Source organism: Lampetra fluviatilis, chromosome 20 (genome assembly GCF_964198595.1).
Source record: "Lampetra fluviatilis chromosome 20, kcLamFluv1.1, whole genome shotgun sequence".
NCBI classification, from domain to species: Eukaryota; Metazoa; Chordata; class Hyperoartia; order Petromyzontiformes; family Petromyzontidae; genus Lampetra; species Lampetra fluviatilis.
This window is the reverse complement of record NC_136294.1, coordinates 7,609,883-7,623,356: the sequence shown is the minus strand read 5'-3', so window position 1 is coordinate 7,623,356 and position 13,474 is coordinate 7,609,883. Positions and strand designations below refer to the sequence as shown.

General features: G+C 41.0%; 1 protein-coding gene across 1 annotated transcript in view; it reads left to right on the top strand.

Moving 5' to 3' along the window:
* The window catches only part of FBXW2 (F-box and WD repeat domain containing 2), a 130,576-nt gene that overhangs the window by 36,262 nt on the left and 80,840 nt on the right, over positions 1 to 13,474 (top strand). The window lies entirely within an intron of this gene.

The following is a 13,474-nucleotide window of genomic DNA, read 5'->3' as shown; positions in this document are numbered from 1 at the left end:
GCGATGTCTTGCAATACGAGTACTGTAGTACGCACAGTATACGCTTTGTCTGCCGAGCGTCACGTGATCACAACTGAGCCAGTGGTTCTTCTCTCTCTCGCTGCGGGATTGTGGGTAATCGTCTCCCATGCTCGGTCTCAGTCGGCGTGCCTCACTCGTATAGTCAACATCTGTGCGAGCGTATACTGTGTACTATAGTGTTGTGACCACGTGTGTGTGCGTAAAGCATTTTTTTTAATTTTGTGTCCAAGTGCAGTGACTGTTCTGTAGTAACTGTACTGCAAGTGTAAGTCGTCCTACGCAATAACCCTCCTCTCCCCTCTCTCGTCTCCCTCACACCAGCCACGATTACATTTAATTAATTAATTTGATTACTTTATATTAAATTTAAATAATAAAAATGTAAAAATATATTTTGTATTAATCATTTTTATATGAATATAGTATTTTTGGGTTGTGGAACGAATCATCTGAGTTTCCATTATTTCTTATGGGGAAATTCGCTTTGATATACGAGTGCTTTGGATTACAAACACGTTTTCAGAACGAATTATGCTCGCAATCCAAGGTTTTAGTGTACTGCTATGTGCACGGCACAAACTGTAGGAGCCAGCTGCCCTGCAAGGTTATATTTACCAAGTGAGTGTTTGTGGCTACCCTGCTCCCATTGAGCATATCTAGGTCAAACTTCACTTGTATTTGCCGCATTAAATTAAAATAAAGGGGGTCTACTCACTTATTAACCTGAAACCATTTTGTTTTAATTTGCTTGGTGAGCACACCGTAAGAGAAACAACAAATTGTAAGTGGATATTCATTGCTAATGTTTGTATATCTTCCTAGTATGTCACAATTTATTAAATGATTTCCATCTTCCTTGTGGTATAGCTAAAATGCATTTGCCCTTAAGGCATGAAAGGAGATGGGTTCCCTTACTTTTTTTACATTTAGTGGTCCATATGCTGATCTCCCAAAATAATGGCTTGGTTGTTTTATGTAGCGACAGGTTTTATTCCTGGAAGTTCCCCCACCCCCCACCCCCCCACAATGGAAAGTACAGCTTCGAGCAGTCCTTGATAGTTTTAGTGTTTTGGCAGATTTGCTCTTAATAAGCCATTTTTCATGCTCGTTTTTATTTTTGATGAAGTGACAATTTGTGGCTCATCATATTTCTGAACATATAACTGTTGAGTAACTCAACAATTGTATTTCATAGAAAACCAAAATGAAAGTAATTTTCATGTAAAATGTTACATTACAATTCTACAGATTGTCCATGGTAATTGCAGAAATTAACAATCACAATAAATTCTGCAATCACCATGTTAATCTGTTAACATGCCTTCGCCAATTGAGAGCAGCTTTTTAATAGGATTTGCTGTGGAGACACAATCTGGAATGTTGTATTCGGGTGAGTGTGCCGTGTAACGCGTGTGTTCGAAAGCTCTTCCAACCTAAATACCCCATTTGTAGTTATGGCCTTTATATCTTTATAAAAAAAAAATCCTAACCCCTTTAGCATTTACCACGAGTGGAATTTTTTCCGTTTCCATGTGACCACTTGCCCTTTAACCACAGATGAATCAAATGTGTCAATTCAGAGCAAACATATGCATTAATTTAAAAAAATATATATTATTCTGGCCAAGATTTAGGGTGTACCAAATACAGATATGGCAGTGCTGAATGGTGCAAAATGTAATAAGTTTAGTTAGCAAATAGCAGTGAGATGGGGTCGTGCATTCTTGTAATCCACCAACTCGGAGGTTGGATTGTTGGATCATGTAAAGATGGGGCCTGCAGAAATTGTTCCACTTGCACGGTAATGAGATGCCATTAACAATGACATGAATATTGTATGTGTTAAGGTTTTAGGTGGTGCCAAAGACCTCTGCTGTTTTTTGTTTTAGCATGTAATCATTTCCTTTGTATTTGGAAATTCCAGCCGTTGTAACAACTTGTACAACTGAGTGCTCCCCTAATAGGGTCAAAGGTGCATGTCTTAATCCCGTATTAATCTGACCTTTATATGTGGTCTTTTCATTTGAGCTTGCCTATTGAATTGCAGTCACTAGGAGGCCTGGTATTGCACAATATAGGATGATATTAATGTGTTGATTGCATTGCCCTTTCCAGCATGCAGCCACTGTTATTTGACATTTACAGTCTGGTTTTTATGCAATAGTGTGTTGTGGTATTTAGTGGTCAGTTTAAGCATTTATTTTATATATAATGACTGATAATATATTCTTTGGGTCTTTCAGTAAAGTCACATAGATAGAAAAAAGAATAACGATTGCTTGTGTTGCGATCGAAACGTTATATTTTTATTATTATTTTTATTCACTTTATTTTCATTTTTTAATTTTATTGTTATTTTTTTTATATGTACGTGACTTTATTGAAAGACCCAAAAGAATAATAATTCCTGCAGTCACGAAAGCTTTAAGTAAAGATTTGACTGATAAATGTTTTAGCAATTAAATTATAAGGAAAAAAAGTACAGCCCATTCCACTGCTGCATGAAGGTCTGTCCATGCCATGTCAGTCATGGAAGTTGTTTGATCATCGTTCACCAGGCTTGTTATTATGAGTTGATGTGTGTGGGGGAGAGTGGATTGGCAAGAATGGATTGTATATACCAGGGGTCTCCAGGCTGGGAACCGCTGGTATATATACCATTTGTCTATGATGCTTTGGCTGGGAACAGAACTTAGGTCGTTACAATCGTAATGCAATACACATGCAGACCTTGCCTCATGGTGCAGTGCGCTATATAATTGTGCCACAAATTCATCGCAAAAAAACCCCGATAGTAATGCGACTGAGCAAATAATTTTGCCCAAAGTGGCAGATTTACCCACGTGTAGAATTTAAATGTATGCCACAGTAATGAGTAAATATTATTCTGTATTGACGAGCAATGCAATGATGCATTGTATACATCGATTCTTGTACTCACGATATAGGCATCAAATTGTGCATGCATAGTGAGTCCAACTAAGTCGCAGACGTTATCTTGGGAGCAACACTAATTATTAACACAACCACACGAACATAACACAACCTACGCTCGGGTCTCGAATGCCCATCTAACCACGCTGCGGCAGAACTAGACACGGTTCGCTATCCCGGCCCGGACCACAAGGTGGGTCCTGGACCGCGTGGCTAGAGGCGGCTTCTCCCCGACGTGGATCTTCGAACACCAACACTTTGAAGAACCCCGATCTCCTCACGGAGCTCTCGTTATATGCTCCCGGGCTGGGGCTGGCTCCACCCTTAGCCCCGCCCACCTTCCAGGCTCCTTTGGGCCCCTTCTCGAATGTTCCCGAGAGCTCTCCGGGACCACGTGACCGCCCCTCGGCCCCCGTCCACTGGTGGCCCCCGTCCAATATCGTCCGGTCATGTGACAACAGGTCACAGCCAGAGTGTCATGCCCCAGAGTAACGCTGACTGGCAGACGCTCGCTCTCGCTCCCTCACTGGGAGCCGGCAACCCACGCTGCTCGCGGTGCCTCCGCGCTAACCAGCGCTCACCCAACCACCACTAGTGTTGGAACTGCAGCCCGCAACCCGGGCTGCCCACAATGGCAACATTTTTCGATTTAAATCTTTCGTGACTGCAGGGATTCATATTCTTGGTTCTTTCGGTAAAGTCACGTAGAAGGGAAATAATAAAATAATAAAAATAAAACATAATAAAATACAATTCTCACGACGTTTCGGCCACAACGCAGGACGGGGTGGCCGAAACGTTGTGAGAATTTTATTTTATTATGTTTTATTTTATTATTTCCCTTCTACGTGACTTTACCGAAAGAACCAAGAAAATGACAACATTACCGGCCGTGACTTCGCAAGTCCCGGCACCACACAGTGACAATTACAGTCACTACACATGTAAACTTATATTATGTACAATGTTGCATGCAATTGGTTCACGTAAACTTTGCAGCCACTTGAGGCACAATATTCACCAAAGTAGCAAAACAACTGATTATTTAAATCAATTTGCATTCAGAAATCGTGACGATTTAATTGAATCGCGAGGGGCCCAGATCGCTACACCTCCACTTTATTTCTTTCTTTCGTATGGCATTTGAAAAGCACCTGCCATTATTGTACAACTGTATGGTGAGTCTGGCAATCCATTCGATGGCATCAGGAGTTGTATGTATGTTGAACTTCTTTCGCACCGTTCATAACTACTTGCGCTAATTGGAGGTGTGGGGGAGGGACAACAGACTGTACACAAAAATCAGGAGTTGCTTGAATCATTGTATAGCATGCTTACCTCGTGTGTAATTGTATAATGGTTTTGACTATAATCTTTACAAGTGATCAATTAAAAATAGCATTACCTGCAGAAATGTTGCTCAAATTCATTTAAATTAATTCAAAACGAACCTACGTTATTTAAGTTACAGGCATGTTAAAGGTGTTGTGCTTCTCTTTTCTGCAGCTCTTGCATCTGGTTTCTCAGAATACAGCTACACATTTCCGATCTATTCAATTGATAATTGCTTCTTGGCAAGTTTAACACGTAGGCTTTCAAGACCAATATCATCCATAATATAGTTTTTTTTGGGTTAATATAAATATAAATGTGCCGTTAAACCCGCCACCACCTGACAGCCAATTAGTAAGGTTTGTCACGTTAACAGAACGTGCCAATTACTAGTGTAGTTGGTGTTACGGGAGGGCAAACAAACACAAAAGGGGAGATGCGCCCGCACACGTAAGGGTGTCTACATCCACGTCCGTAACGGTTAGCCCTGGGGGGCTGGGGTGGCGCTGTGATCCCCCAGAGCCCCAACCCTCGGGGGGGAATTACTATATAAGATGGGGAGCCGGTAGGCTCGGGGTCGAGTATCGCAGCTTAACCAGCGAAGAGCGAAGACCAGCAGGATAGGCCCTGGAACTCCCCTGGCTCGCTGTCCTTCTAAGGACCGACCAGGGCAAGCCAGCGGCGCGGCCCTGAGAGCCCAGAGCCGATGCTCTTGTAAGAGCCGGTCTGGCTGGCTAAGGGTGCCGAGATCCAAGCTTGGCCAGAGCCGGATCAGCTAGCCTCCCCTAGCTCTCGAGTGGAGGACCTGGGAGCAGGCTAGCCGAGCTAGCGCTAGGGGTGTCTCCCTGTTAGACGGGTGAAGGGGCCGTTACCCCTTCAAGTATTGTGTTCTGCCCTTTGGTTGAATAAATAAGTGTGCCTCCGACTACGTCGTCTCCGTCTCACTGAGAACCCGCTACACACCGGTGTGTTGGAGAGCAAATTAACAACATTTACGTTACAAACCTTACTAATTGGCTGTGTCGGGTGGTGGCGGGTTTAATGACACATTTATATTTACGCGATCTAACCCAAAAAAATTATATTATGCTTCTTAGCCATTTCCCACAAACAACCCTGTGAGAGTTTACTTTACACTAAACCCAATGCAGACAGATAGGGAGACTGCATGCTATGTTAAAGGTGATGTCTTACCATTACATATGCTTACGTTGCCACTGTTTGGCACAGGAGTGTGTAGCCATCTGCCTTGTGTGACCTTTCCATTGCTTGGCTATCAAGTTTAGGGTGCTGTCTATTAGCCCGTTGCACCATCTGGTTGTACTGGAGCAGTCGAGCGTAGCTGTGTGTGGATGAGATTACAACCGTGTCACTGCTCAGAGTTTATGGTTGGAAGTTGTATTGCTGTGTAAAAAAAAAAAAGTGAGAGGCACATTAATCGTTTAAAATTGACTAAGTTTCGTGGGAAGAAGGACACTTCTTGTCAAGATGTCTCCACCTAAATTACTTTGGAAGGACTAGAGAGTTGTGGCCTTTTTATTTTAGCATCGCTTTTCTCTTAAAAGCTGAGTGACACATTTCGTCACAAGCCTCTTGTCTACTCATGACAACCTGGATTCGAAGAGTTTTTATTTATAAATTAACTTCAGTGTTTGAAAGGTGTACAGTGCTAATAGTCGGCTTTGCCTGCTTAGCAAACCGACCCGTGTACCATTTTATTCGATTGCATGTTTTTTGTTATGTTGGGGCTAGTCATTTGCATTCTGCAGCCTCAGTTATTTATAGCCTTTTCTCAATCCCCTACTAGATGAAGATCTCTCCATGTCGTTTCACTCGTGGGAGTTGTTTTACCATCCATCATGCTTGTGTAGTGTACTTATTCAGAGACACTAGTAGGAGGAGTTATCCCTCTTGTTTATTCCGGCTCTCACAGCCACAGGGGATAAGTCCATACCGGGTCGGGACAGCCAACATGCTTCCAGACCCACAGCTCGAAGAGGCGAAGACCACGATGACAGCAGCACGACGAGTTCCATTGCCGATGGCAGCAGCCCCGACTGTGAGTCGGCGTTCGCCTTTTATTCTTCCCAGCGTGGCCAGGCTCTGCCCTCGGCCACGCCCCCTTATGGATCCCCCAGAAGGCTCCGGGCTTGGCCCACGGGTCCATTGTCTACCATTCTCCCAGCGCCACCCGCTACAGTGACTCATTCAATGTCACTATACTTGTAAGTGCGGTTTGGTGAAGAGTTTGAGTAGCCTGGACTGGTCAAGATATCACCTGCCACAGATGTTAGCCGTGGCCAGGGATTGATTTATCCAGGTTTATATAGCACAGTATTCTTACTGCTGCGCCTCAATACCCGAGAGAAAATGGGTGCCTAAGTAAGTGTACTTTTTACGAAAAAACAGATAGTGTGTGTGTATATGACACATTTCAAATGTGTCTCAATGTTTACGATTGAATAGCGTAGTCGCAGGAGCAAAATCTCTCCATGGTGTCTGGGCTGGCTGTGCCTCAAATTTGTTTTTGGTAAGACATACTGTGCTGAAATAATAGGCATGCAATTTGATGTTTTTATTTATTGTAAAATGGATTTGTCACTTTAATTGTGAAAATCTCATTGTTGATTATAATGATTATTTGAATGCAGCACTGTAGAATGTGTGTGCTTGTTGAACATCTGAATGTGTAAGTTAATCGGGATAGAGGATGTCATAGATTCCACACATGGGGAATGCTGAGCTGTCAAATGGCTGTTAACCTTGTTTTGTTTCTTTGGTGGTGTTAAAAATTGCATGGCTCTGCGCTTAAGCAAAACAAACTATCTTGTGCCTGCATCATGGCCAATTTTTCCACGTACTCTAAAAGATAATTTCCTTCCATCAGTTTTCTTCAATCAGTTTGGATTGTTGTAAATAGTATGCTAAGTGAAATAGGCAAAACATTTTTATTTAAAGTTGATATTGGAGGCACTGAATGAACAGTATATTAATCTACACTTCACTGCATGTTCTGTGTATTTACCAGATTACAAAGCTGTGCTTGCTAGGTATGGCTAACCCGATGTAAGGTAGCACTAACCTGTAATCTAGCTGCTGAGAAGCTCAACATCAGTGGGGTAGATTTAGGATCATTCCATCTCAGTGATGTATTTGACTAGGCTTTTGCTTCTTCGATGTATGAATTTGTCTTCTCCTTAGCCACATCCCACCCAGCTTTGTAGTGTGATGTGCCCAGTTATAGGTATGAGGCAAAAGTGCTAAAAGATCACTTTTTGAAAACGAGAGGCATATTGAGCGTGCTTATTTTCTTAATTTTATTATCCTTTGTAAACTTATACATTTTTTAATAAAATTTACATTTTCATTTCAAGGCTTTGAATGACCAACACGCTTGGAAAACAAACACATGAGTTACATTAATGATTATAAATGCTGTAGCTAGCCATCACCAAAAATGTCCTAACTGTCCTGTTTTGGTAAGCCGTATATCTAACCACTAACTGTGTTGCTAAATTGCCATTAAAATAATGATAGAATCTTGGGATAATGGAATTGGGGGCAGGGTCTCAAATGGGAAACGTGATTGAATTTCTGATTCATTACTGTAGAAGCAATGTTGAGCACTTGAAAGACGCCCTAAAATAAAACATGGAAAAAAATGTGTAATTCCATAACTCATTGTCATGTGAGTGGATTATATCATCACTCTCTTTGACCTGCCTTGACCTGTGCCACCAAGATATGGGTGCAATCAGGAGCTGGGACATTTACCATAGCTGGCCTCGTGTACTTCTCATAGAAGATTCTTCAATAAATACTTTGAGAGCTAAGGATATTTGGAAATGCAAACAAGCCGTGCAAGCCTATGCAATAAGTACGCTTCCTCAGTCCCAATTATGGTTGCATATGAAATACTGTGTGCCAAATTATTTTTACAGGTTTGTACAAATTTGTCATGTGGACTTATAGAAATAAGATGGCAAGGTTATCTTATAATGAGATTTATTCTTGGATTGCATAGGAAAACTACGAATTAAATAAGTATGCATATATTGCATTAAAAAAAATTACTCGATTAAAACAGGTAAAATAAAGCTTTCCACCACAGTCAGCGGGCTACGAACAGCAGCTTTTGTGCCCTGCACTTACCCTGACTCTTCACTTTTCCTCTAAATGATGTTCCCGAAACATTTCCTCTAGTTAGGCAGTCTGCGAGCTCGCTTGGTCCCTGAGTTGCTCTTATGATGAAAGCTACAACTCAAAACAACTTGCAAGCCCAAATAGTTAATGTCCTGAATCTGAGTCACCTAGCCTAGTTTTTCCTGTGTCATACAATCACTCTGGTACAGTGGGATTAAGGTCAACCATTGCCATGGTGGTATGCCAGGGGGCTGTCTGGTTGAGCCCAATGGTCCTTTTGGGAAGTCTCATGAAATCCATTCAACACTGGTAAATGAGCCATCTATGGCATAGCCACCATGATTCCGTGACATAAGTTGTCACTGGGGACTCTTAAAGATCAAATTAAGATTGATTGATTTGCCAGTTAAAATAATGCGTGACCTTTACCTTTGTGTGAGTGTGTGCATGTGTGCGTGCATGCTTTTTTAAAAATAACTAGTTATATAAAATTAGTGTGATTAAGTGAGATTTTAAAAGTACATTTTAGAGCAATATTTTTTTATTGTGATATGGATAATACTGTAGTCATTTTAAACAGTGGATTGTTCTTTTGTGTTCAGATATGTCTTTACATTTTTTATAATGAGGCACTCATTGTTTGAGATTGTAATATTAAAGTACACGTGCACACAGTTGGATATACAGTACACTTTGTTTTTCATAATAACATTCGTAATATACCACGTATTAAATTATTTGTGAATAAAGATTGATCTAAAAAATAAACATAGCAGGTCAATGGTTCCTTGAGTATCTGTCTGTGCTTCATGAAGCAAATCGTTGTAGTCATGAGTGAAAGACTAAAAAAAACCCCTCCACTCCTAGGTCAGCCTGACCATTTTCACCCTGCCAATGCCAGTGTGTAGTCGGTATATATATATATTTTTAAAATCAATTTGACATGAATGCCTACTTGTAAATCATTTAGTGCCCTTGACAATTTACCAACAATTTTATTGGATGACCCAAACGATGAATTGTAGAATAACTTGGTCTGAAGCTCAGACAATATGTAATGTAGTGGATATCATAGTCCAGTGTTATTTAAATGCCTCTAACCCTACTAATTATTCTCCACCAAATAATTTTCTGCTGTATTTTTGAATTCTGGTTGTCTATTGATATTAAGTATAATACGAGGCCACCCATCTCTGTAATACATTTAAGATGGTTCCATTGGCAAGCCGTGAGATGGGTTCTGCGTGCACGGTAGAACGAGTAACCCAAGACAATTTGGGCTGACGTTTGTGCAATGGAATTGAACAAAAAAGGCCATTATTGCTATGTTCATCTGAAATGGGAAACATAGATAAGTCTGTTTCTGTTTTATAACATGGCATGTAATGGCCTTGGGGCCTAAAAACAACATTATGAGATGCTCATCTGCTGCTCCGGCTGGTCTGCAAAAAGACAGGCAATTACTGTTCATCAACTTTTATTGACCCTGACAGACCATGGCTCAATCTTAAGGGCGCAAGCACATATCTTCTTAGATTGAAGGAACTTTTAAACAAGAAGTGGACATTTTAATCCAATGCCTTTCAAACGAATATGATTAATTTATTCTGCTGTATTTAAAATAATGCATGTCAATTTGTGATAGGTAGAGAATACAGACGTTGTCTTCTCGACAGGCCTGTTTCTTCACCTGAGGACGGTTGCTTGCGTTGTGGCCGAAACGTCGTGAGAATTATTTTATTATGTTTTATTTTTATTATTTTATTGCTTCCCTTCTACGTGACTTTACCGAAAGAACCAAGAAGATGAATCCCTGCAGTCACGAAAGCTTTAAATCGAAATATAGACGTACTCTGAAACATACTTGCATGTTTGATAAATTGTAATGCGCTCAGCATTCGCAATACTGTGAGCAGATGCTTAATTTTACACCAGTAACACCCATTGTCGACTTTAAATTGGCATCGTCATCAGCAACAGTCGTGATGAATCTATTGCTGGATGAAGGCCTCTCATGTGATGTTTTACTCTATCTTGGTCCTGCACATCAGCTAATCTCATCACTCCCTTCTCCACAGTTGTAATTCTCTGGGGCATGTTACCTCTTTTGGCTGCCATTCCATCACTAGTCACTTGGATCAGCCATCTCTTCACTTGCCACGATGTCCTGCCCAATCTCATTACTTTTCTGAACAGCTGATACGATGCTTCTCCTTGGTGCTTGTTCTCTGATCCATGTGTTCCTCTTTCATAAAAATTCCCAGCATGCGTCTCTCTGCACTTGTTGTGTAATGTTCAGTTTTGGTTACATTTTCTCTATTATTGTCCTATTTTTCTGATATAGATATTTTATAATATGCTATGTAGTATATTCTCTTTTTTTTATTAAGGCCTTAGTTTTTGAAAGCCTGGATGACTATCAGTTGTCACTGAATCTAATATTAGGCCTTATAGTAATTTCAAAGGGAAGGGTCGTGTTGACTGCATTGGCCCATTTCGTGCTGAAGGTGCTTTCAGATTTTCATGTGAACCCGGAATTTGTCCTTCGTTCCACCTCTCTTTCATTCAACGGCAAAAGCTCAGCAACACAGGTTGCATCAGGTAAGCGTACTGGTCTATAGATTTGCAAAGATCCAGGGCCTGGAGGAGGGTAGAACAGTTATACAGGTAGGAACAACAGTTCCACACTGCCCACCAGGGATTATTTGTCTGTCGTGCATAGCCACGCCCTCGATTTGTATATCATAGAGCGCTTCGGGCGGGCTCAGCACCACGTGACGTGCCGCTCCACGCAGCTTGCGCCACGTGACACAGATCGCACGAATGCGCTATCCAAGCAAGTTCCTACCTGCCCACTCCGAAGGAACGTGTTTTGTCTTATACACTCAACAGAAGAGAGGAGAGGCGGCGTCACGGCAGAGAGTCGCCTCATCCTGGAAGCTTATAAGCAGGTGTAAATCGCATTAGACGAGGCCATGTCAGTGTCATGGGCCAGTAGGGTCGGAGTCATTTTGAAGGATATCTGTGGGGTGGCAGTGTGAAGTTCACCTCACACTTTTACCAGCCACTACACCTTTGTGTCCCAGAAAGGCAGCGTTGGGAAAGCGGCCCTCTGAGCTTCAATAACCCAATAAAGCCACTGGGTTGGGAAGAATTGTAATTTTTCTGCCTCCGACTAGGCTCTGGTATTGGTTCTAATATGTATTTCCAGAACATGTCAGTGACCACTGTGAATACATTCGATTTTAGTACTTACCTTAAATCTGGTTTTCATAAGAGGTCATCAACTTGCTACGCGTCCCGACTACCATCCCCTCAAAAATGTGTTTCCTCAGAAAAGAGGGGTACGGTTGTGTCCGTTAGTTACGTGGCATTGGCCCTCGTTGAGGTATGTTCTAGAATGTTTTCAACAATACATGAATCAATATTCGATTGAGAAAGTTGGATCATTTCAGAACCCCCTTTTGTAACACGTTGGTGTTAGCTTGCTCTTTTAGTGACCCCCCCTTCTCCCGCAATAGGCCTGGTGGTTACATAGTCACTGAGGAAGATGGCCATGGGGAGGTCACAGGGTTGAGACTCGATCCCTGGAAGGGGAGCCCCTATGCCTAAGATAATAATAATGTTGTGCATTTGCTAAGTTCCCTGAGTGCTGGGCACTGGAATTGTGTTTTAATGTATGTGTCTGAAGTGTGTCGGTGACCACTTATTAACCAGAGTGCAGTATACATTCATCAATAAATATATTATTTTCTCATGATACGGCGTTGATATAAAGTAATTTCTTTGCTCATGACTTGCATTGACAACACGTACAGTAATGTGAACAAAAAAAAGACATGTGAGAATTAAAAGCTAAGAAACTATGAGATGGTGTGAGCAATAACAAAAAGAGACTTATTGAATAAAATCGTAATCCCAAGTATTTCCAAGTTATCAAAATCACCGGGAGGCGGGGGGAATAGGTACATGCAGTTTATTTACCAAGGGGCCTTGGCTAAATCCAATATTCGGGGTGTGGCCGTGTCAGTATTTTGAAGCTGGTGATGGAGTGGAAGACGATATAATTCTGGCGGGAGGAGAAGGCAAAAGAGAATGTGGAAAAACTTGATGGCAAGTAGCTGCAATGAGATCAACATGTCCCTGAAGCACGCAGAAGCGGCCTCGTGTACCGAGGGGATTGGTGGAGACAGGTCGCCATATTTTCCCCAGAGGCGAGATATATAGGCAGCAGTAAGATAGGACCAGCTAAGAATACTTTATAGCCTGTGCTTTAAAGTAGCATTGGCGATTTTTCATAAAATTACATAAATATTTTAATTCTATTTTCTTGTCTTTTAAAAGTGTGGGAGATTCAATAGACCTGGTGCGGTACAAATATGGGAAGTTCTGCCTCACATTCTGATTTAAAGCTGGATATTTTTTTTCTTTAACCACCTGAGTTTGAATCCTCATGCTGAAAAACATTAGTGGCGAGTAATAGCTGAACCAATCATGGGCCTTCTCCACTAATCCCCACTGACCAGTGTGGTGAAGTATGGTCATGACTTTGACTGACCATTGTATGAAGAGATGTTCATCCAGCAGTTGTTGACAAAGAACCGTAAGTAATTATTAAAATAATGTTCTAATTTTAATACAAATATAATTCTACGATGTTTTAAATTAGATTCTGAGTAGAAGTAAACTCTTTGGTTTTTTCGGTAAAGTCACGTAGGTAAAACAATAAATAAAATAAAATGAAAACAACTAAATTTAGTGTTTAAATGAAAACAACTACATTTAGTTGTTTTCATTTATTTTATTTTATGTATTGTTTTACCTACGTGACTTTACCGACAAAACCAAAGAGTGAATCCTTGCAGTCACGAAAGCTTCAAATCTAGAATTAGAAATAAATTGTTTGACTGATTATTTGGCTTAAAAGAATTTATAAACTTGCAATAAATAATATAATATGTAGATATATAGAATAACCGAAACCACATTTCAGTACAGAGAAGATTTGAGAGTGTAAAGGGTGTTTTTGGATTCGATTGTTGCC